Source organism: Tribolium castaneum, chromosome 6 (genome assembly GCF_031307605.1).
Source record: "Tribolium castaneum strain GA2 chromosome 6, icTriCast1.1, whole genome shotgun sequence".
NCBI lineage: Eukaryota > Metazoa > Arthropoda > Insecta > Coleoptera > Tenebrionidae > Tribolium > Tribolium castaneum.
This window is the reverse complement of record NC_087399.1, coordinates 14,263,517-14,286,830: the sequence shown is the minus strand read 5'-3', so window position 1 is coordinate 14,286,830 and position 23,314 is coordinate 14,263,517.

Genomic DNA, 23,314 nt, shown 5'->3' with positions numbered 1-23,314 from the left:
TATCTTTTTACTAAAATTCAAGCTGATAAAATTTCCTACAAAATAGTTATTTGCATTTTTCATGTAGGACTAACCATAAGCGAGATATATGATTGAAAATAATTAATATTTAAAAAAAAAGTGCTTTAACAGAAAATGTCTTGTGATTTAAAATACACTTAATTTATTGGGTCCAATACTTTATTTGAAGAAAAAGGAAGTGACATAAAAGTCACTGAAGTCTTCAGAGTCGTTTTTAAATGCTGCAGTTTCGTCTTCGTCTCAAACATTGAAAACCGAATTACATTTTTGTTCAGTAACAGTCACAGTTTTCTTATTGGTTTTTTGCTTATATCTCGAAAACAGTTACTCCTATCAATTTTTATCTTTTTTTCAAAATTAAAGCTGATAAAATTTCCTACAAAATAGTTATTTGCATTTTTCTTGTAGGACCAACCATAAGCGAGTTATAGAGTTGGATATAAATAATATTTAACAAAAATTTGCTTTAAAATAAAATGTTTGAAAAACTGAAATTAAACTAATTTAATTGTGTCTAACACTTTAGTAGAGGAAAAAGAAGAAAACATAAAAGTCACTAAAGGTTTCAAAGTTGTCATTAATCGTAATATTAATAACAATAACATTAATAATAATAATACTAATAGTACTAAATTTGCTTATATGCAAACGCTTAATTAAGGTAACAGTGTTTTGGTTTCTTGCTTATATCTCGAAAACAGTTACTCCTATCAATTTTTATCTTTTTACTAAAATTAAAGCTGATAAAATTTCCTAGAAAATAGTTAATTGCATTTTTAATGTAGGACTAACCATAAGCGAGATATAAGTTTGAAAATAATTAAAATTTAAAAAAAAGTGCTTCAACAGAAAATGTCTTGTGATTTAAAATACACTTAATTTATTGGGTCCAATACTTTATTAGAAGAAAAAAGAGGTGACAAAAAGGTCACTGAAGTCTTTAGAGTCGTTTGTAAATGCTGCATTTTCGTCTTCGTCTCAAACATTGAAAACTGAATTACATTTTTGTTCAGTAACTGTTACAGTTTTCTTATTGGTTTTTTGCTTATATCTCGAAAACAGTTACTCCTATCAATTTTTATCTTTCTTTTAAAATTAAAGCTGATAAAGCTTCCTACAAAATAGTTGTTTGCATTTTTCTTGTAGGACCAACCATAAGCGAGTTATAGAGTTGGATATAAATAATATTTAACAAAAATTTGCTTTAAAATAAAATGTTTGAAAAACTGAAATTAAACTAATTTAATTGTGTCTAACACTTTAGTAGAGGAAAAAGAAGAAGACATAAAAGTCACTAAAGGTTTCAAAGTTGTTTTTAATCGTCATATTAATAACAACAACATTAATAATAATAATACTAATAGTACTAAATTTGCTTATATGCAAACGCTTAATTAAGGTAACAGTGTTTTGGTTTCTTGCTCATATCTCGAAAACAGTTACTCCTATCAATTTTTATCTTTTTACTAAAATTCAAGCTGATAAAATTTCCTACAAAATAATTATTTGCATTTTTTATGTAGGACTAACCATAAGCGAGATATAAGATTGAAAATAATTAATATTTAAAATAGAAGTGCTTTAACAGAAAATGTCTTGTGATTTAAAATACACTTAATTTATTAGGTCCAATACTTTATTAGAAAAAAAGGGGGTGACATATAAGTCACTGAAGTCTACAGAGTCGATTTTAAATGCTGCATTTTCGTCTTCGTCTCAAACATTGAAAACTGAATTATATTTTTGTTCTGAAACGGTAACAGTTTTTACTTTGGTTTTTTGCTTATATCTCGAAAACAGTTACTCCTATCAATTTTTATCTTTCTTTCAAAATTAAAGCTGATAACATTTCCTACAAAATAGTTATTTGCATTTTTCTTGTAGGACCAACCATAAGCGAGTTATAAAGTTGGATATAAATAATATTTAACAAAAACTTGCTTAAAAATAAAATGTTTGAAATACTGAAATTAAACTAAATTAATTGTGTCTAACACTCTAGTAGAGAAAAAAGAAAAAGACATAAAAGTCACCAAAGTCTTCAGAATCGTTTTTAGTCGTCATATTAATAACAATAACATTAATAATAATAATACTAATAGTACTAAATCTGCTTATATGCAAGCGCTTTATTAAGGTAACAGTTTTTTGGTTTCTTGCTTATATCTCGAAAACAGTTACTCCTATGAATTTTTGTCTTTTTTTCAAAATTAAAGCTGATAAAATTTCCTACAAAATAGTTATTTGCATTTTTCTTGTAGGACCAACCATAAACGAGTTATAGAGTTGGATATAAATAATATTTAACAAAAATTTGCTTTAAAATAAAATGTTTAAAAAACTGAAATTAAACTAATTTAATTGTGTCTAACACTTTAGTAGAGGAAAAAGGAAAAGACATAAAAGTCACTAAAGGTTTCAGAGTTGTCTTTAGTTGTCATATTAATAACAATAACATTAATAATAATAATACTAATAGTACTAAATTTGCTTATATGCAAACGCTTAATTAAGGTAACAGTGTTTTGGTTTCTTGCTTATATCTCGAAAACAGTTACTCCTATCAATTTTTATCTTTTTACTAAAATTCAAGCTGATAAAATTTCCTACAAAATAGTTATTTGCATTTTTCATGTAGGACTAACCATAAGCGAGATATACGATTGAAAATAATTAATATTTAAAAAAGAAGTGCTTTAACAGAAAATGTCTTGTGATTTAAAATACACTTAATTTATTAGGTCCAATACTTTATTAGAAAAAAAGGGGGTGACATATAAGTCACTGAAGTCTACAGAGTCGATTTTAAATGCTGCATTTTCGTCTTCGTCTCAAACATTGAAAATTGAATTACATTTTTGTTCTGAAACGGTACAGTTTTTACATTGGTTTTTTGCTTATATCTCGAAAACAGTTACTCCTATCAATTTTTATCTTTCTGTCAAAATTAAAGCTGATAAAATTTCCAACAAAATAGTTATTTGCATTTTTCTTGTAGGACCAACCATAAGCGAGTTATAGAGTTGGATATAAATAATATATAACAAAAATTTGCTTTAAAATAAAATGTTTGAAAAACTGAAATTAAACTAATTTAATTGTGTCTAACACTTTAGTAGAGGAAAAAGAAAAAGACATAAAAGTCACTAAAGGTTTCAAAGTTGTCTTTAATCGTCATATTAATAACAATAACATTAATAATAATAATACTAATAGTACTAAATTTGCTTATATGCAAACGCTTAATTAAGGAAACAGTGTTTTGGTTTCTTGCTCATATCTCGAAAACAGTTACTCCTATCAATTTTTATCTTTCTTTCAAAATTAAAGCTGATAACATTTCCTACAAAATAGTTATTTGCATTTTTCTTGTAGGACCAACCATAAGCGAGTTATAAAGTTGGATATAAATAATATTTAACAAAAACTTGCTTAAAAATAAAATGTTTGAAATACTGAAATTAAACTAAATTAATTGTGTCTAACACTTTAGTAGAGAAAAAAGAAAAAGACATAAAAGTCACCAAAGTCTTCAGAATCGTTTTTAGTCGTCATATTAATAACAATAACATTAATAATAATAATACTAATAGTACTAAATCTGCTTATATGCAAGCGCTTTATTAAGGTAACAGTTTTTTGGTTTCTTGCTTATATCTCGAAAACAGTTACTCCTATGAATTTTTGTCTTTCTTTCAAAATTAAAGCTGATAAAATATTCTACAAAATAGTTATTTGCATTTTTCTTGTAGGACCAACCATAAGCGAGTTATAGAGTTGGATATAAATAATATTTAACAAAAATTTGCTTTAAAATAAAATGTTTGAAAAACTGAAATTAAACTAATTTAACTGTGTCTAACACTTTAGTAGAGAAAAAAGGAAAAGACATAAAAGTCACTAAAGGTTTCAGAGTTGTCTTTAGTTGTCATATTAATAACAATAACATTAATAATAATAATACTAATAGTACTAAATTTGCTTATATGCAAACGCTTAATTAAGGTAACAGTGTTTTGGTTTCTTGCTTATATCTCGAAAACAGTTACTCCTATCAATTTTTATCTTTTTACTAAAATTCAAGCTGATAAAATTTCCTACAAAATAGTTATTTGCATTTTTCATGTAGGACTAACCATAAGCGAGATATATGATTGAAAATAATTAATATTTAAAAAAAAAGTGCTTTAACAGAAAATGTCTTGTGATTTAAAATACACTTAATTTATTGGGTCCAATACTTTATTAGAAGAAAAAGGAAGTGACATAAAAGTCACTGAAGTCTTCAGAGTCGTTTTTAAATGCTGCAGTTTCGTCTTCGTCTCAAACATTGAAAACCGAATTACATTTTTGTTCAGTAACAGTCACAGTTTTCTTATTGGTTTTTTGCTTATATCTCGAAAACAGTTACTCCTATCAATTTTTATCTTTTTTTCAAAATTAAAGCTGATAAAATTTCCTACAAAATAGTTATTTGCATTTTTCTTGTAGGACCAACCATAAGCGAGTTATAGAGTTGGATATAAATAATATTTAACAAAAATTTGCTTTAAAATAAAATGTTTGAAAAACTGAAATTAAACTAATTTAATTGTGTCTAACACTTTAGTAGAGGAAAAAGAAGAAAACATAAAAGTCACTAAAGGTTTCAAAGTTGTCATTAATCGTAATATTAATAACAATAACATTAATAATAATAATACTAATAGTACTAAATTTGCTTATATGCAAACGCTTAATTAAGGTAACAGTGTTTTGGTTTCTTGCTTATATCTCGAAAACAGTTACTCCTATCAATTTTTATCTTTTTACTAAAATTAAAGCTGATAAAATTTCCTAGAAAATAGTTAATTGCATTTTTAATGTAGGACTAACCATAAGCGAGATATAAGTTTGAAAATAATTAAAATTTAAAAAAAAGTGCTTCAACAGAAAATGTCTTGTGATTTAAAATACACTTAATTTATTGGGTCCAATACTTTATTAGAAGAAAAAAGAGGTGACAAAAAGGTCACTGAAGTCTTTAGAGTCGTTTGTAAATGCTGCATTTTCGTCTTCGTCTCAAACATTGAAAACTGAATTACATTTTTGTTCAGTAACTGTTACAGTTTTCTTATTGGTTTTTTGCTTATATCTCGAAAACAGTTACTCCTATCAATTTTTATCTTTCTTTTAAAATTAAAGCTGATAAAGCTTCCTACAAAATAGTTGTTTGCATTTTTCTTGTAGGACCAACCATAAGCGAGTTATAGAGTTGGATATAAATAATATTTAACAAAAATTTGCTTTAAAATAAAATGTTTGAAAAACTGAAATTAAACTAATTTAATTGTGTCTAACACTTTAGTAGAGGAAAAAGAAGAAGACATAAAAGTCACTAAAGGTTTCAAAGTTGTTTTTAATCGTCATATTAATAACAACAACATTAATAATAATAATACTAATAGTACTAAATTTGCTTATATGCAAACGCTTAATTAAGGTAACAGTGTTTTGGTTTCTTGCTCATATCTCGAAAACAGTTACTCCTATCAATTTTTATCTTTTTACTAAAATTCAAGCTGATAAAATTTCCTACAAAATAATTATTTGCATTTTTTATGTAGGACTAACCATAAGCGAGATATAAGATTGAAAATAATTAATATTTAAAATAGAAGTGCTTTAACAGAAAATGTCTTGTGATTTAAAATACACTTAATTTATTAGGTCCAATACTTTATTAGAAAAAAAGGGGGTGACATATAAGTCACTGAAGTCTACAGAGTCGATTTTAAATGCTGCATTTTCGTCTTCGTCTCAAACATTGAAAACTGAATTATATTTTTGTTCTGAAACGGTAACAGTTTTTACTTTGGTTTTTTGCTTATATCTCGAAAACAGTTACTCCTATCAATTTTTATCTTTCTTTCAAAATTAAAGCTGATAACATTTCCTACAAAATAGTTATTTGCATTTTTCTTGTAGGACCAACCATAAGCGAGTTATAAAGTTGGATATAAATAATATTTAACAAAAACTTGCTTAAAAATAAAATGTTTGAAATACTGAAATTAAACTAAATTAATTGTGTCTAATACTCTAGTAGAGAAAAAAGAAAAAGACATAAAAGTCACCAAAGTCTTCAGAATCGTTTTTAGTCGTCATATTAATAACAATAACATTAATAATAATAATACTAATAGTACTAAATCTGCTTATATGCAAGCGCTTTATTAAGGTAACAGTTTTTTGGTTTCTTGCTTATATCTCGAAAACAGTTACTCCTATGAATTTTTGTCTTTTTTTCAAAATTAAAGCTGATAAAATTTCCTACAAAATAGTTATTTGCATTTTTCTTGTAGGACCAACCATAAACGAGTTATAGAGTTGGATATAAATAATATTTAACAAAAATTTGCTTTAAAATAAAATGTTTAAAAAACTGAAATTAAACTAATTTAATTGTGTCTAACACTTTAGTAGAGGAAAAAGGAAAAGACATAAAAGTCACTAAAGGTTTCAGAGTTGTCTTTAGTTGTCATATTAATAACAATAACATTAATAATAATAATACTAATAGTACTAAATTTGCTTATATGCAAACGCTTAATTAAGGTAACAGTGTTTTGGTTTCTTGCTTATATCTCGAAAACAGTTACTCCTATCAATTTTTATCTTTTTACTAAAATTCAAGCTGATAAAATTTCCTACAAAATAGTTATTTGCATTTTTCATGTAGGACTAACCATAAGCGAGATATATGATTGAAAATAATTAATATTTAAAAAAGAAGTGCTTTAACAGAAAATGTCTTGTGATTTAAAATACACTTAATTTATTAGGTCCAATACTTTATTAGAAAAAAAGGGGGTGACATATAAGTCACTGAAGTCTACAGAGTCGATTTTAAATGCTGCATTTTCGTCTTCGTCTCAAACATTGAAAATTGAATTACATTTTTGTTCTGAAACGGTACAGTTTTTACATTGGTTTTTTGCTTATATCTCGAAAACAGTTACTCCTATCAATTTTTATCTTTCTGTCAAAATTAAAGCTGATAAAATTTCCAACAAAATAGTTATTTGCATTTTTCTTGTAGGACCAACCATAAGCGAGTTATAGAGTTGGATATAAATAATATATAACAAAAATTTGCTTTAAAATAAAATGTTTGAAAAACTGAAATTAAACTAATTTAATTGTGTCTAACACTTTAGTAGAGGAAAAAGAAAAAGACATAAAAGTCACTAAAGGTTTCAAAGTTGTCTTTAATCGTCATATTAATAACAATAACATTAATAATAATAATACTAATAGTACTAAATTTGCTTATATGCAAACGCTTAATTAAGGAAACAGTGTTTTGGTTTCTTGCTCATATCTCGAAAACAGTTACTCCTATCAATTTTTATCTTTCTTTCAAAATTAAAGCTGATAACATTTCCTACAAAATAGTTATTTGCATTTTTCTTGTGGGACCAACCATAAGCGAGTTATAAAGTTGGATATAAATAATATTTAACAAAAACTTGCTTAAAAATAAAATGTTTGAAATACTGAAATTAAACTAAATTAATTGTGTCTAACACTTTAGTAGAGAAAAAAGAAAAAGACATAAAAGTCACCAAAGTCTTCAGAATCGTTTTTAATCGTCATATTAATAACAATAACATTAATAATAATAATACTAATAGTACTAAATCTGCTTATATGCAAGCGCTTTATTAAGGTAACAGTTTTTTGGTTTCTTGTTTATATCTCGAAAACAGTTACTCCTATGAATATTTGTCTTTTTTTCAAAATTAAAGCTGATAAAATTTCCTACAAAATAGTTATTTGCATTTTTCTTGTAGGACCAACCATAAGCGAGTTATAGAGTTGGATATAAATAATTTTTAACAAAAATTTGCTTTAAAATAAAATGTTTGAAAAACTGAAATTAAACTAATTTAATTGTGTCTAACACTTTAGTAGAGGAAAAAGGAAAAGACATAAAAGTCACTAAAGGTTTCAGAGTTGTCTTTAGTTGTCATATTAATAACAATAACATTAATAATAATAATACTAATAGTACTAAATTTGCTTATATGCAAACGCTTAATTAAGGTAACAGTGTTTTTGTTTCTTGCTTATATCTCGAAAACAGTTACTCCTATCAATTTTTATCTTTTTACTAAAATTCAAGCTGATAAAATTTCCTATAAAATAGTTATTTGCATTTTTCATGTAGGACTAACCATAAGCGAGATATATGATTGAAAATAATTAATATTTAAAAAAAAAGTGCTTTAACAGAAAATGTCTTGTGATTTAAAATACACTTAATTTATTGGGTCCAATACTTTATTAGAAGAAAAAGGAAGTGACATAAAAGTCACTGAAGTCTTCAGAGTCGTTTTTAAATGCTGCAGTTTCGTCTTCGTCTCAAACATTGAAAACTGAATTACATTTTTGTTCAGTAACAGTCACAGTTTTCTTATTGGTTTTTTGCTTATATCTCGAAAACAGTTACTCCTATCAATTTTTATCTTTCTGTCAAAATTAAAGCTGATAAAATTTCCTACAAAATAGTTATTTGCATTTTTCTTGTAGGACCAACCATAAGCGAGTTATAGAGTTGGATATAAATAATATTTAACAAAAATTTGCTTTAAAATAAAATGTTTGAAAAACTGAAATTAAACTAATTTAATTGTGTCTAACACTTTAGTAGAGGAAAAAGAAGAAGACATAAAAGTCACTAAAGGTTTCAAAGTTGTCTTTAATCGTCATATTAATAACAATAACATTAATAATAATAATACTAATAGTACTAAATTTGCTTATATGCAAACGCTTAATTAAGGTAACAGTGTTTTGGTTTCTTGCTCATATCTCGAAAACAGTTACTCCTATCAATTTTTATCTTTTTTTCAAAATTAAAGCTGATAACATTTCCTACAAAATAGTTATTTGCATTTTTCTTGTAGGACCAACCATAAGCGAGTTATAAAGTTGGATATAAATAATATTTAACAAAAACTTGCTTAAAAATAAAATGTTTGAAATACTGAAATTAAACTAAATTAATTGTGTCTAACACTTTAGTAGAGAAAAAAGAAAAAGACATAAAAGTCACCAAAGTCTTCAGAATCGTTTTTAGTCGTCATATTAATAACAATAACATTAATAATAATAATACTAATAGTACTAAATCTGCTTATATGCAAGCGCTTTATTAAGGTAACAGTTTTTTGGTTTCTTGCTTATATCTCGAAAACAGGTACTCCTATGAATTTTTGTCTTTCTTTCAAAATTAAAGCTGATAAAATATTCTACAAAATAGTTATTTGCATTTTTCTTGTAGGACCAACCATAAGCGAGTTATAGAGTTGGATATAAATAATATTTAACAAAAATTTGCTTTAAAATAAAATGTTTGAAAAACTGAAATTAAACTAATTTAACTGTGTCTAACACTTTAGTAGAGGAAAAAGAAGACGACATAAAAATCACTAAAGGTTTCAAAGTTGTCTTTAATCGTCATATTAATAACAATAACATTAATAATAATAATACTAATAGAACTAAATTTGCTTATATGCAAACGCTTAATTAAGGTAACAGTGTTTTGGTTTCTTGCTTATATCTCGAAAACAGTTACTCCTATCAATTTTTATCTTTTTACTAAAATTCAAGCTGATAAAATTTCCTACAAAATAGTTATTTGCATTTTTTATGTAGGACTAACCATAAGCGAGATATAAGATTGAAAATAATTAATATTTAAAAAAGAAGTGCTCTAACAGAAAATGTCTTGTGATTTAAAATACACTTAATTTATTGGGTCCAATACTTTATTAGAAGAAAAAGGAAGTGACATAAAAGTCACTGAAGTCTTCAGAGTCGTTTTTAAATGCTGCAGTTTCGTCTTCGTCTCAAACATTGAAAACCGAATTACATTTTTGTTCAGTAACAGTCACAGTTTTCTTATTGGTTTTTTGCTTATATCTCGAAAACTGTTACTCCTATCAATTTTTATCTTTCTTTCAAAATTAAAGCTGATAAAATTTCCTACAAAATAGTTATTTGCATTTTTCTTGTAGGACCAACCATAAGCGAGTTATAGAGTTGGATATAAATAATATTTAACAAAAATTTGCTTTAAAATAAAATGTTTGAAAAACTGAAATTAAACTAATTTAATTGTGTCTAACACTTTAGTAGAGGAAAAAGAAGACGACATAAAAATCACTAAAGGTTTCAAAGTTGTCTTTAATCGTCATATTAATAACAATAACATTAATAATAATAATACTAATAGAACTAAATTTGCTTATATGCAAACGCTTAATTAAGGTAACAGTGTTTTGGTTTCTTGCTCATATCTCGAAAACAGTTACTTCTATCAATTTTTATCTTTTTACTAAAATTCAAGCTGATAAAATTTCCTACAAAATAGTTATTTGCATTTTTTATGTAGGGCTAACCATAAGCGAGATATAAGATTGAAAATAATTAATATTTAAAAAAGAAGTGCTTTAACAGAAAATGTCTTGTGATTTAAAATACACTTAATTTATTAGGTCCAATACTTTATTAGAAAAAAAAGGGGGTGACATATAAGTCACTGAAGTCTTCAGAGTCGATTTTAAATGCTGCATTTTCGTCTTCGTCTCAAACATTGAAAACTAAATTACATTTTTGTTCTGAAACGGTAACAGTTTTTACTTTGGTTTTTTGCTTATATCTCGAAAACAGTTACTCCTATCAATTTTTATCTTTCTTTCAAAATTAAAGCTGATAACATTTCCTACAACATAGTTATTTGCATTTTTCTTGTAGGACCAACCATAAGCGAGTTATAAAGTTGGATATAAATAATATTTAACAAAAACTTGCTTAAAAATAAAATGTTTGAAATACTGAAATTAAACTAAATTAATTGTGTCTAACACTTTAGTAGAGAAAAAAGAAAAAGACATAAAAGTCACCAAAGTCTTCAGAATCGTTTTTAGTCGTCATATTAATAACAATAACAAAAATAATAATAATACTAACAGCACTAAATCTGCTTATATGCAAGCGCTTTATTAAGGTAACAGTTTTTTGGTTTCTTGCTTATATCTCGAAAACAGTTACTCCTATGAATTTTTGTCTTTCTTTCAAAATTAAAGCTGATAAAATATTCTATAAAATAGTTATTTGCATTTTTCTTGAAGGACCAACCATAAGCGAGTTATAGAGTTGGATATAAATAATATATAACAAAAATTTGCTTTAAAATAAAATGTTTGAAAAACTGAAATTAAACTAATTTAACTGTGTCTAACACTTTAGTAGAGGAAAAAGGAAAAGACATAAAAGTCACTAAAGGTTTCAGAGTTGTCTTTAGTTGTCATATTAATAACAATAACATTAATAATAATAATACTAATAGTACTAAATTTGCTTATATGCAAACGCTTAATTAAGGTAACAGTGTTTTGGTTTCTTGCTTATATCTCGAAAACAGTTACTCCTATCAATTTTTATCTTTTTACTAAAATTCAAGCTGATAAAATTTCCTACAAAATAGTTATTTGCATTTTTCATGTAGGACTAACCATAAGCGAGATATAAGTTTGAAAATAATTAATATTTAAAAAAAAAGTGCTTTAACAGAAAATGTCTTGTGATTTAAAATACACTTAATTTATTAGGTCCAATACTTTATTAGAAGAAAAAGGGGGTGACATATAAGTCACTGAAGTCTTCAGAGTCGATTGTAAATGCTGCAATTTCGTCTTCGTCTCAAACATTGAAAACTGAATTACATTTTTGTTCTGAAACGGTAACAGTTTTCACTTTGGTTTTTTGCTTATATCTCGAAAACAATTACTCCTATCAGTTATTATCTTTTTTTCAAAATAAAGCTGATAAAATTTCCTACAAAATAGTTATTTGCATTTTTCTTGTAGGACCAACCATCAGCGAGTTATAAAGTTGAATATAAATAATATTTAACAAAAACTTGCTTAAAAATTAAATGTTTGAAATACTGAAATTAAACTAAATTAATTGTGTCTAACACTTTAGTAGAGAGAAAAGAAAAAGACATAAAAGTTACCAAAGTCTTCAGAATCGTTTTTAGTCGTCATATTAATAACAATAACATTAATAATAATAATACTAATAGTATTATTATTAGTATTATTATTATTAATGTTATTGTTATTAATATGACGATTAAAGACAACTTTGAAACCTTTAGTGACTTTTATGTCTTCTTCTTTTTCCTCTACTAAAGTGTTAGACACAATTAAATTAGTTTAATTTCAGTTTTTCAAACATTTTATTTTAAAGCAAATTTTTGTTAAATATTATTTATGTCCAACTCTATAACTCGCTTATGGTTGGTCCTACAAGAAAAATGCAAATAACTATTTTGTAGGAAATTTTATCAGCTTTAATTTTGAAAAAAAGATAAAAATTGATAGGAGTAACTGTTTTCGAGATATAAGCAAAAACCAATAAGAAAACTGTGACTGTTACTGAACAAAAATGTAATTCGGTTTTCAATGTTTGAGACGAAGACGAAACTGCAGCATTTAATAACGACTCTGAAGACTTCAGTGACTTTTATGTCACTTCCTTTTTCTTCTAATAAAGTAATGGACCCAATAAATTAAGTGTATTTTAAATCACAAGACATTTTCTGTTAAAGCACTTTTTTTTTTAAATAATAATTATTTTCAATCATATATCTCGCTTATGGTTAGTCCTACATGAAAAATGCAAATAACTATTTTGTAGGAAATTTTATCAGCTTGAATTTTAGTAAAAAGATAAAAATTGATAGGAGTAACTGTTTTCGAGATATAAGCAAGAAACCAAAACACTGTTACCTTAATTAAGCGTTTGCATATAAGCAAATTTAGTACTATTAGTATTATTATTATTAATGTTATTGTTATTAATATGACAACTAAAGACAACTCTGAAACCTTTAGTGACTTTTATGTCTTTTCCTTTTTTCTCTACTAAAGTGTTAGACACAGTTAAATTAGTTTAATTTCAGTTTTTCAAACATTTTATTTTAAAGCAAATTTTTGTTAAATATTATTTATATCCAACTCTATAACTCGCTTATGGTTGGTCCTACAAGAAAAATGCAAATAACTATTCTGTAGAATATTTTATCAGCTTTAATTTTGAAAAAAAGACAAAAATTCATAGGAGTAACAGTTTTCGAGATATAAGCAAGAAACCAAAAAACTGTTACCTTAATAAAGCGCTTGCATATAAGCAGATTTAGTACTATTAGTATTATTATTATTAATGTTATTGTTATTAATATGACGACTAAAAACGATTCTGAAGACTTTGGTGACTTTTATGTCCTTTTCTTTTTTCTCTACTAAAGTGTTAGACACAATTAATTTAGTTTAATTTCAGTATTTCAAACATTTTATTTTTAAGCAAGTTTTTGTTAAATATTATTTATATCCAACTTTATAACTCGCTTATGGTTGGTCCTACAAGAAAAATGCAAATAACTATTTTGTAGGAAATGTTATCAGCTTTAATTTTGAAAAAAAGATAAAAATTGATAGGAGTAACTGTTTTCGAGATATAAGCAAAAAACCAAAGTAAAAACTGTTACCGTTTCAGAACAAAAATGTAATTCAGTTTTCAATGTTTGAGACGAAGACGAAAATGCAGCATTTAAAATCGACTCTGAAGACTTCAGTGACTTATATGTCACCCCCTTTTTTTTCTAATAAAGTATTGGACCTAATAAATTAAGTGTATTTTAAATCACAAGACATTTTCTGTTAAAGCACTTCTTTTTTAAATATTAATTATTTTCAATCTTATATCTCGCTTATGGTTAGTCCTACATAAAAAATGCAAATAACTATTTTGTAGGAAATTTTATCAGCTTGAATTTTAGTAAAAAGATAAAAATTGATAGGAGTAACTGTTTTCGAGATATGAGCAAGAAACCAAAACACTGTTACCTTAATTAAGCGTTTGCATATAAGCAAATTTAGTACTATTAGTATTATTATTATTAATGTTATTGTTATTAATATGACGATTAAAGACTACTTTGAAACCTTTAGTGACTTTTATGTCTTCTTCTTTTTCCTCTACTAAAGTGTTAGACATAATTAAATTAGTTTAATTTCAGTTTTTCAAACATTTTATTTTAAAGCAAATTTTTGTTAAATATTATTTATATCCAACTCTATAACTCGCTTATGGTTGGTCCTACAAGAAAAATGCAAATAACTATTTTGTAGGAAATTTTATCAGCTTTAATTTTGAAAGAAAGATAAAAATTGATAGGAGTAACTGTTTTCGAGATATAAGCAAAAAACCAATAAGAAAACTGTGACTGTTACTGAACAAAAATGTAATTCGGTTTTCAATGTTTGAGACGAAGACGAAACTGCAGCATTTAAAAACGACTCTGAAGACTTCAGTGACTTTTATGTCACTTCCTTTTTCATCTAATAAAGTATTGGACCCAATAAATTAAGTGTATTTTAAATTACAAGACATTTTCTGTTAAAGCACTTTTTTTTTAAATATTAATTATTTTCAATCATATATCTCGCTTATGGTTAGTCCTACATGAAAAATGCAAATAACTATTTTGTAGGAAATTTTATCAGCTTGAATTTTAGTGAAAAGATAAAAATTGATAGGAGTAACTGTTTTCGAGATATAAGCAAGAAACCAAAACACTGTTACCTTAATTAAGCGTTTGCATATAAGCAAATTTAGTACTATTAGTATTATTATTATTAATGTTATTGTTATTAATATGACAACTAAAGACAACTCTGAAACCTTTAGTGACTTTTATGTCTTTTCCTTTTTTCTCTACTAAAGTGTTAGACACAGTTAAATTAGTTTAATTTCAGTTTGTCAAACATTTTATTTTAAAGCAAATTTTTGTTAAATATTATTTATATCCAACTCTATAACTCGCTTATGGTTGGTCCTACAAGAAAAATGCAAATAACTGTTCTGTAGAAAATTTTATCAGCTTTAATTTTGAAAGAAAGACAAAAATTCATAGGAGTAACTGTTTTCGAGATATAAGCAAGAAACCAAAAAACTGTTACCTTAATAAAGCGCTTGCATATAAGCAGATTTAGTACTATTAGTATTAATGTTATTGTTATTAATATGACGACTAAAAACGATTCTGAAGACTTTGGTGACTTTTATGTCCTTTTCTTTTTTCTCTACTAAAGTGTTAGACACAATTAATTTAGTTTAATTTCAGTATTTCAAACATTTTATTTTTAAGCAAGTTTTTGTTAAATATTATTTATATCCAACTCTATAACTCGCTTATGGTTGGTCCTACAAGAAAAATGCAAATAACTATTTTGTAGGAAATTTTATCAGCTTTAATTTTGACAGAAAGATAAAAATTGATAGGAGTAACTGTTTTCGAGATATAAGCAAAAAACCAATAAGAAAACTGTGACTGTTACTGAACAAAAATGTAATTCAGTTTTCAATGTTTAAGACGAAGACGAAAATGCAGCATTTACAAACGACTCTAAAGACTTCAGTGACCTTTCTGTCACCTCTATTTTCTTCTAATAAAGTATTGGACCCAATAAATTAAGTGTATTTTAAATTACAAGACATTTTCTGTTGAAGCACTTTTTTTAAATTTTAATTATTTTCAAACTTATATCTCGCTTATGGTTAGTCCTACATTAAAAATGCAATTAACTATTTTGTAGGAAATTTTATCAGCTTTAATTTTAGTAAAAAGATAAAAATTGATAGGAGTAACTGTTTTCGAGATATAAGCAAGAAACCAAAAAATTGTTACCTGAATTAAGCGTTTGCATGTAAGCAAATTTAGTACTATTAGTATTATTATTATTAATGTTATTGTTATTAATATGACGACTAAAAACGATTCTGAAGACTTTGGTGACTTTTATGTCTATTTCTTTTTTCTCTACTAAAGTGTTAGACACAACTAATTTAGTTTAATTTCAGTATTTCAAACATTTAATTTTTAAGCAAGTTTTTGTTAAATATTATTTATATCCAACTTTATAACTCGCTTATGGTTGGTCCTACAAGAAAAATGCAAATAACTATTTTGTAGGAAATTTTATCAGCTTTATTTTGAAAAAAAAAATAAAAACTGATAGGAGTAATTGTTTTCGAGATATAAGCAAAAAACCAAAGTGAAAACTGTTACCGTTTCAGAACAAAAATGTAATTCAGTTTTCAATGTTTGAGACGAAGACGAAAATGCAGCATTTACAATCGACTCTGAAGACTTCAGTGACTTATATGTCACCTCCTTTTTCTTCTAATAAAGTATTGGACCTAATAAATTAAGTGTATTTTAAATTACAAGACATTTTCTGTTAAAGCACTTTTTTTTAAATATTAATTATTTTCAAACTTATATCTCGCTTATGGTTAGTCCTACATGAAAAATGCAAATAACTATTTTGTAGGAAATTTTATCAGCTTGAATTTTAGTAAAAAGATAAAAATTGATAGGAGTAACTGTTTTCGAGATATAAGCAAGAAACCAAAACACTGTTACCTTAATTGAGCGTGTGCATATAAGCAAATTTAGTACTATTAGTATTATTATTATTAATGTTATTGTTATTAATATGACAACTAAAGACAACTCCGAAACCTTTAGTGACTTTTATGTCTTTTTCTTTTTCCTCTACTAAAGTGTTAGACACAGTTAAATTAGTTTAATTTCAGTTTTTCAAACATTTTATTTTAAAGCAAATTTTTGTTATATATTATTTATATCCAACTCTATAACTCGCTTATGGTTGGTCCTACAAGAAAAATGCAAATAACTATTTTGTAGAATATTTTATCAGCTTTAATTTTGAAAGAAAGACAAAAATTCATAGGAGTAACTGTTTTCGAGATATAAGCAAGAAACCAAAAAACTGTTACCTTAATAAAGCGCTTGCATATAAGCAGATTTAGTACTATTAGTATTATTATTATTAATGTTATTGTTATTAATATGACGACTAAAAACGATTTTGAAGACTTTGGTGACTTTTATGTCTTTTTCTTTTTTCTCTACTAAAGTGTTAGACACAATTAATTTAGTTTAATTTCAGTATTTCAAACATTTTATTTTTAAGCAAGTTTTTGTTAAATATTATTTATATCCAACTTTATAACTCGCTTATGGTTGGTCCTACAAGAAAAATGCAAATAACTATTTTGTAGGAAATGTTATCAGCTTTAATTTTGAAAAAAAGATAAAAATTGATAGAAGTAACTGTTTTCGAGATATAAGCAAAAAACCAAAGTAAAAACTGTTACCGTCTCAGAACAAAAATGTAATTCAGTATTCAATGTTTGAGACGAAGACGAAAATGCAGCATTTAAAATCGACTCTGAAGACTTCAGTGACTTATATGTGACTCCCTTTTTTTTCTAATAAAGTATTGGACCTAATAAATTAAGTGTATTTTAAATCACAAGACATTTTCTGTTAAAGCACTTCTTTTTTAAATATTAATTATTTTCAATCTTATATCTCGCTTATGGTTAGTCCTACATAAAAAATGCAAATAATTATTTTGTAGGAAATTTTATCAGCTTGAATTTTAGTAAAAAGATAAAAATTGATAGGAGTAACTGTTTTCGAAATATGAGCAAGAAACCAAAACACTGTTACCTTAATTAAGCGTTTGCATATAAGCAAATTTAGTACTATTAGTATTATTATTATTAATGTTATTGTTATTAATATGACGATTAAAGACAACTTTGAAACCTTTAGTGACTTTTATGTCTTCTTCTTTTTCCTCTACTAAAGTGTTAGACACAATTAAATTAGTTTAATTTCAGTTTTTCAAACATTTTATTTTAAAGCAAATTTTTGTTAAATATTATTTATATCCAACTCTATAACTCGCTTATGGTTGGTCCTACAAGAAAAATGCAAATAACTATTTTGTAGGAAATTTTATCAGCTTTAATTTTGAAAAAAAGATAAAAATTGATAGGAGTAACTGTTTTCGAGATATAAGCAAAAAACCAATAAGAAAACTGTGACTGTTACTGAACAAAAATGTAATTCGGTTTTCAATGTTTGAGACGAAGACGAAACTGCAGCATTTAAAAACGACTCTGAAGACTTCAGTGACTTTTATGTCACTTCCTTTTTCTTCTAATAAAGTATTGGACCCATTAAATTAAGTGTATTTTAAATCACAAGACATTTTCTGTTAAAGCATTTTTTTTTTAAATATTAATTATTTTCAATCATATATCTCGCTTATGGTTAGTCCTACATGAAAAATGCAAATAACTATTTTGTAGGAAATATTATCAGCTTGAATTTTAGTAAAAAGATAAAAATTGATAGGAGTAACTGTTTTCGAGATATGAGCAAGAAACCAAAACACTGTTACCTTAATTAAGCGTTTGCATATAAGCAAATTTAGTACTATTAGTATTATTATTATTAATGTTATTGTTATTAATATGACGATTAAAGACAACTTTGAAACCTTTAGTGACTTTTATGTCTTCTTCTTTTTCCTCTACTAAAGTGTTAGACACAATTAAATTAGTTTAATTTCAGTTTTTCAAACATTTTATTTTAAAGCAAATTTTTGTTAAATATTATTTATATCCAACTCTATAACTCGCTTATGGTTGGTCCTACAAGAAAAATGCAAATAACTATTTTGTAGAATATTTTATCAGCTTTAATTTTGAAAAAAAGACAAAAATTCATAGGAGTAACTGTTTTCGAGATATAAGCAAGAAACCAAAAAACTGTTACCTTAATAAAGCGCTTGCATATAAGCAGATTTAGTACTATTAGTATTATTATTATTAATGTTATTGTTATTAATATGACGACTAAAAACGATTCTGAAGACTTTGGTGACTTTTATGTCTTTTTCTTTTTTCTCTACTAAAGTGTTAGACACAATTAATTTAGTTTAATTTCAGTTTTTCAAACATTTTATTTTAAAGCAAATTTTTGTTAAAAATTATTTACATCCAACTCTATAACTCGCTTATGGTTGGTCCTACAAGAAAAATGCAAATAACTATTTTGTAGGAAATTTTATCAGCTTTAATTTTGAAAGAAAGATAAAAATTGATAGGAGTAACTGTTTTCGAGATATAAGCAAAAAACCAATATGAAAACTGTAACTGTTACTGAACAAAAATGTAATTCAGTTTTCAATGTTTGAGACGAAGACAAAAATGCAGCATTTAAAAACGACTCTGAAGACTTCAGTGACTTTTATGTTACCTCCTTTTTCTTCTAATAAAGTATTGGACCCAATAAATTAAGTGTATTTTAAATCACAAGACATTTTCTGTTAAAACACTTTTTTTTAATTATTAATTATTTTCAAACTTATATCTCGCTTAGGGTTAGTTCTACATGAAAAATGCAAATAACTATTTTGTAGGAAATTTTATCACCTTTAATTTTGGTGAAAAAGTAAAAATTGTTAGGAGTAACTGTTTTCGAGATATAAGCAAAAAACAAAAAAACTGTTACCTTAAGTAAGCGCTTGCATATAAGCAAATTTAGTACTACTAGTATTGTTATTATAAATGTTATTGTTATTAATATGACGACTAAAGACAACTCTAAGACTTTAGTGACTTTTATGTCTCTTCCTTTTTCCTCTACTAAAGTGTTAGACACAATTAATTTAGTTTAATTTCAGTTTTTCAAACATTTTATTTTAAAGCAAATTTTTGTTAAATATTAAAAACTATAAAATGGGTTAGATTGCCTAAAAACACAGATCACACATGATCTTTTGCATAGAAATGAAAAAACGCTCATGTAACACACAAAATAAGCTCCATTTTTCCTTATTAAAAGTATTATTATTATTATTACTTATGTTACTATTACTATTATTATTATTATTATTATTATTATTATTATTATTATTATTATTATTATTATTACTATTATTATTATTATTATTATTATTATTATTATTATTATTATTAATTTTATTATTATTAAAAACTGATTATAACTTTTGTATAGTAAATGTTTTTATACCAGTTTTAAAATGAGATATTAATTTTAGACAATTTGTTGCCTAAAAACACAGATCACAGATGATTTCTTGCATAGAAATGAGAAAACGCTCATATAACACACAAAATAAGCTTCATTTTTGCTTAGAAAACTAAGCTTACTTTTATTACTATTATTATTTTCATTATTTTTATTATTAATATTATTATTATTATTACTATTATTATTATTATTGTTATTATTATTATTATTATTATTATTATTATTATTATTGTTATTATTATTATTATTAAAAACTTATATTAAACAGACAGAAAACGTCGTATTCTGACACAAAAAAACGAATTACGTTATAGACTTGACGAGATCGGCGTATCTCGGACTCTTATAGGACTCTTATAGGGTCAAAAAGTATCAGTTTGGATTAAAACAAATTATTTTTGTTGACTCTCAGTCTGAATTGTTTATCAGTTCAAACAAAAACGGCTTATTTTAGACGATCTTTTGCTTTGAACAAGAAAACTTACATAGAACAGATTAAAAACGCATTAATCTGGCATAAAAGAGCAATTTATGTATCACTTCGGATAAAGGCAGCTAATCCTATTCGTTTTATTGCTTAAAATAGACAAAATTGTTAATAAATCTAACAAAAACGCTGTATTCTAGCACAAAATACTAATTACATTATAGTTTCGACGAGAATAGCTTATTTGGAATGATTCTATGCTTCCAAACGAGTAAATTTTTATTAAACAGATGCCAAACATCATGTTTTGTCCTATAAAGACATTTTATATTGCAGTTTGTATTAAAACAAAATATTTTCGTTGATTTTTTGTTAGAAGCAGCAAACCTAACATTAAAGAATCTGAAAACTTTGTATTCGGACACAAACCACCGAATTTTGTATCAGTTTAGACAAAAACGGTTGATTTTCGACAATATTTTGCTTTGAACAAGAAAACTTATATCAAACTAACTAAAAACGTCTTATTTTAGCACAAAACAAAAGATTTGCGTTATAGTCTTAACGAGAGCTGTTAATTTCAAACGGTTCTATGCTTTGAAACGAGTAAACTTTCACTGTACAGAGGAAAAACATCTTATTTCGCCTTTTAAAAACGATTCATGCCACAGTTTGGATAAAAACCAATTATTTTCGTTAATTCATTGTTACAAACATGAAACCTTACATCAAAGTAACTGAAAACCCCTTATTCAGGCACAGAAATTCGAATTACGTTTCAGTCTGAACAAAAACTGCTTACTTTAGACGATCCTTTGTTTTGAATACAAAAACTTACATTAAAAAGATTAAAAACGTCTTATTCTGGCTGAAAACTGCAAATTATATATTACTCTAGATAAAAGCAATTTATCCTGATTACTCCTTTACTTAGAATAGAGTAAACTTGTATAAAACTTAATAAAAACTTTAAATTTCGTCTCAAAGAAATAATTTACGTTATAGTTTTGACCAGCACTGTTTATTTCAAACGATTTTATGATTCGAAACTAATGAACTTTTATGGGGCAGATGCAAAACCACATATTACAATATAAAGCGTTGTTTTAAAGCAAATTATTACCTTTTGCAACAAGAAATTTCACGTCAAAGAAACTGAAAACATCGTATCCATGCACAAATATCGAATTACGTATCAGTTTAGGCAAATACAGCTTATTTTAAACGATTCCTTGCTATAAACAAGAAAAATTTTATCAAACATATTGAAAATGTCTTATTCTCAAAAATAAGAGCAAATTATGTATCAGTTTTAACAAAAGCGGATTACTCTGTTTGATTCTATGCTTAGAGTAGAGTAAACTACTATAAAACGTAATGAAAACTCTATATTCAAGCTCAAAAGAACAAATTACGTTATAGTTTTGACAAAAAAAAATTATTTCGGACGACTACATATTTCGAAGTAAGCAAACTTTAATTGAACAAGTGCAAAAGCTAATACTTTGCTTTAAAATAACGATTTATGTGGTAATATGGTATTTTGCATCTGTCCTATAAAAGTTTACTCGTTTCGCTCCATTGAATCATTCGAAATAAATTATTTTGACACAACAACGAAAATAATTTTTTTGTTTAAACTGTAACATGTCGTTTTTATAAAACGAACTAAGACGTTTGGCATCTGTTTAGTGAAAGTTTTCTCGTTTGGGGGCATAAAATCGTTTGAAATTAACAGTTCTGGTCAAAACTATAACGTAAATTATTTCTTTGAGACGAAATTTAAAGTTTTCATTAAGTTTTATACAAGTTTGCTCTATTCTAAGCAAAGGAGTAATCAGGATAAACTGCTTTTATCCAAAGTAATACATAATTTGCAGTTTTGAGCCAGAATAAAACGTTTTTAATCTTTTTAATGTAAGTTTTCGTGTTCAAAAGAAAAAATCGTCTAAAATAAGCAATTTGTGTCCAGACTGAAACGTAATTTGATTTTCTGGGCCTGAATAAGAGGTTTTCAGTTTCTTTGATGTAAGGTTTCTTGTTTGTAACAATAAATAAACGAAAATCATTGGTTTTAATCCAAACTGTGACATAAATCGTTTTTTAAAGGCGAAATCAGACGTTTTGCCTCTGTTCAGTGAAAGTATACTGGTTTCAAAGCATAGAATCGTTTGAAATTAACAGTTCTCGTCAAGACTATAACGCAAATCTTTAAAGTGATACAAAGAAATAATTCACGTAATAGTTTTGACCAGAACTGTTAATTTCAAACGATTTTATGCCCCCAAACGAGAAAACTTTCACTAAGCAGATGCCAAACGTCTTAGTTCGTTTTATAAAAGCGACTTATGTTACAGTTTAAACAAAAACATATTTGTGTTGTTGTTGTGTCAAAATAATTTATTTCTAATGATTCAATGGAGCGAAACGGGTAAACTTTTATAGGACAGATGCAAAATACCATATTACCACATAAATCATTATTTTAAAGCAAAGTATTAGCTTTTTGCACATGTTCAATTAAAGTTTGCTTACTTCGAAGTATGTAATCGTCCGAAATATTTTTTTTTGTCAAAACTATAACGTAATTTGTTCTTTTGAGCTTGAATATAGAGTTTTCATTACGTTTTATAGTAGTTTACTCTACTCTAAGCATAGAATCAAACAGAGTAATCCGCTTTTGTTAAAACTGATACATAATTTGCTCTTATTTTCGAGAATAAGACGTTTTCAATATGCTTGATAAAATTTTTCTTGTTTATAGCAAGGAATCGTTTAAAATAAGCTGTATTTGCCTAAACTGATAC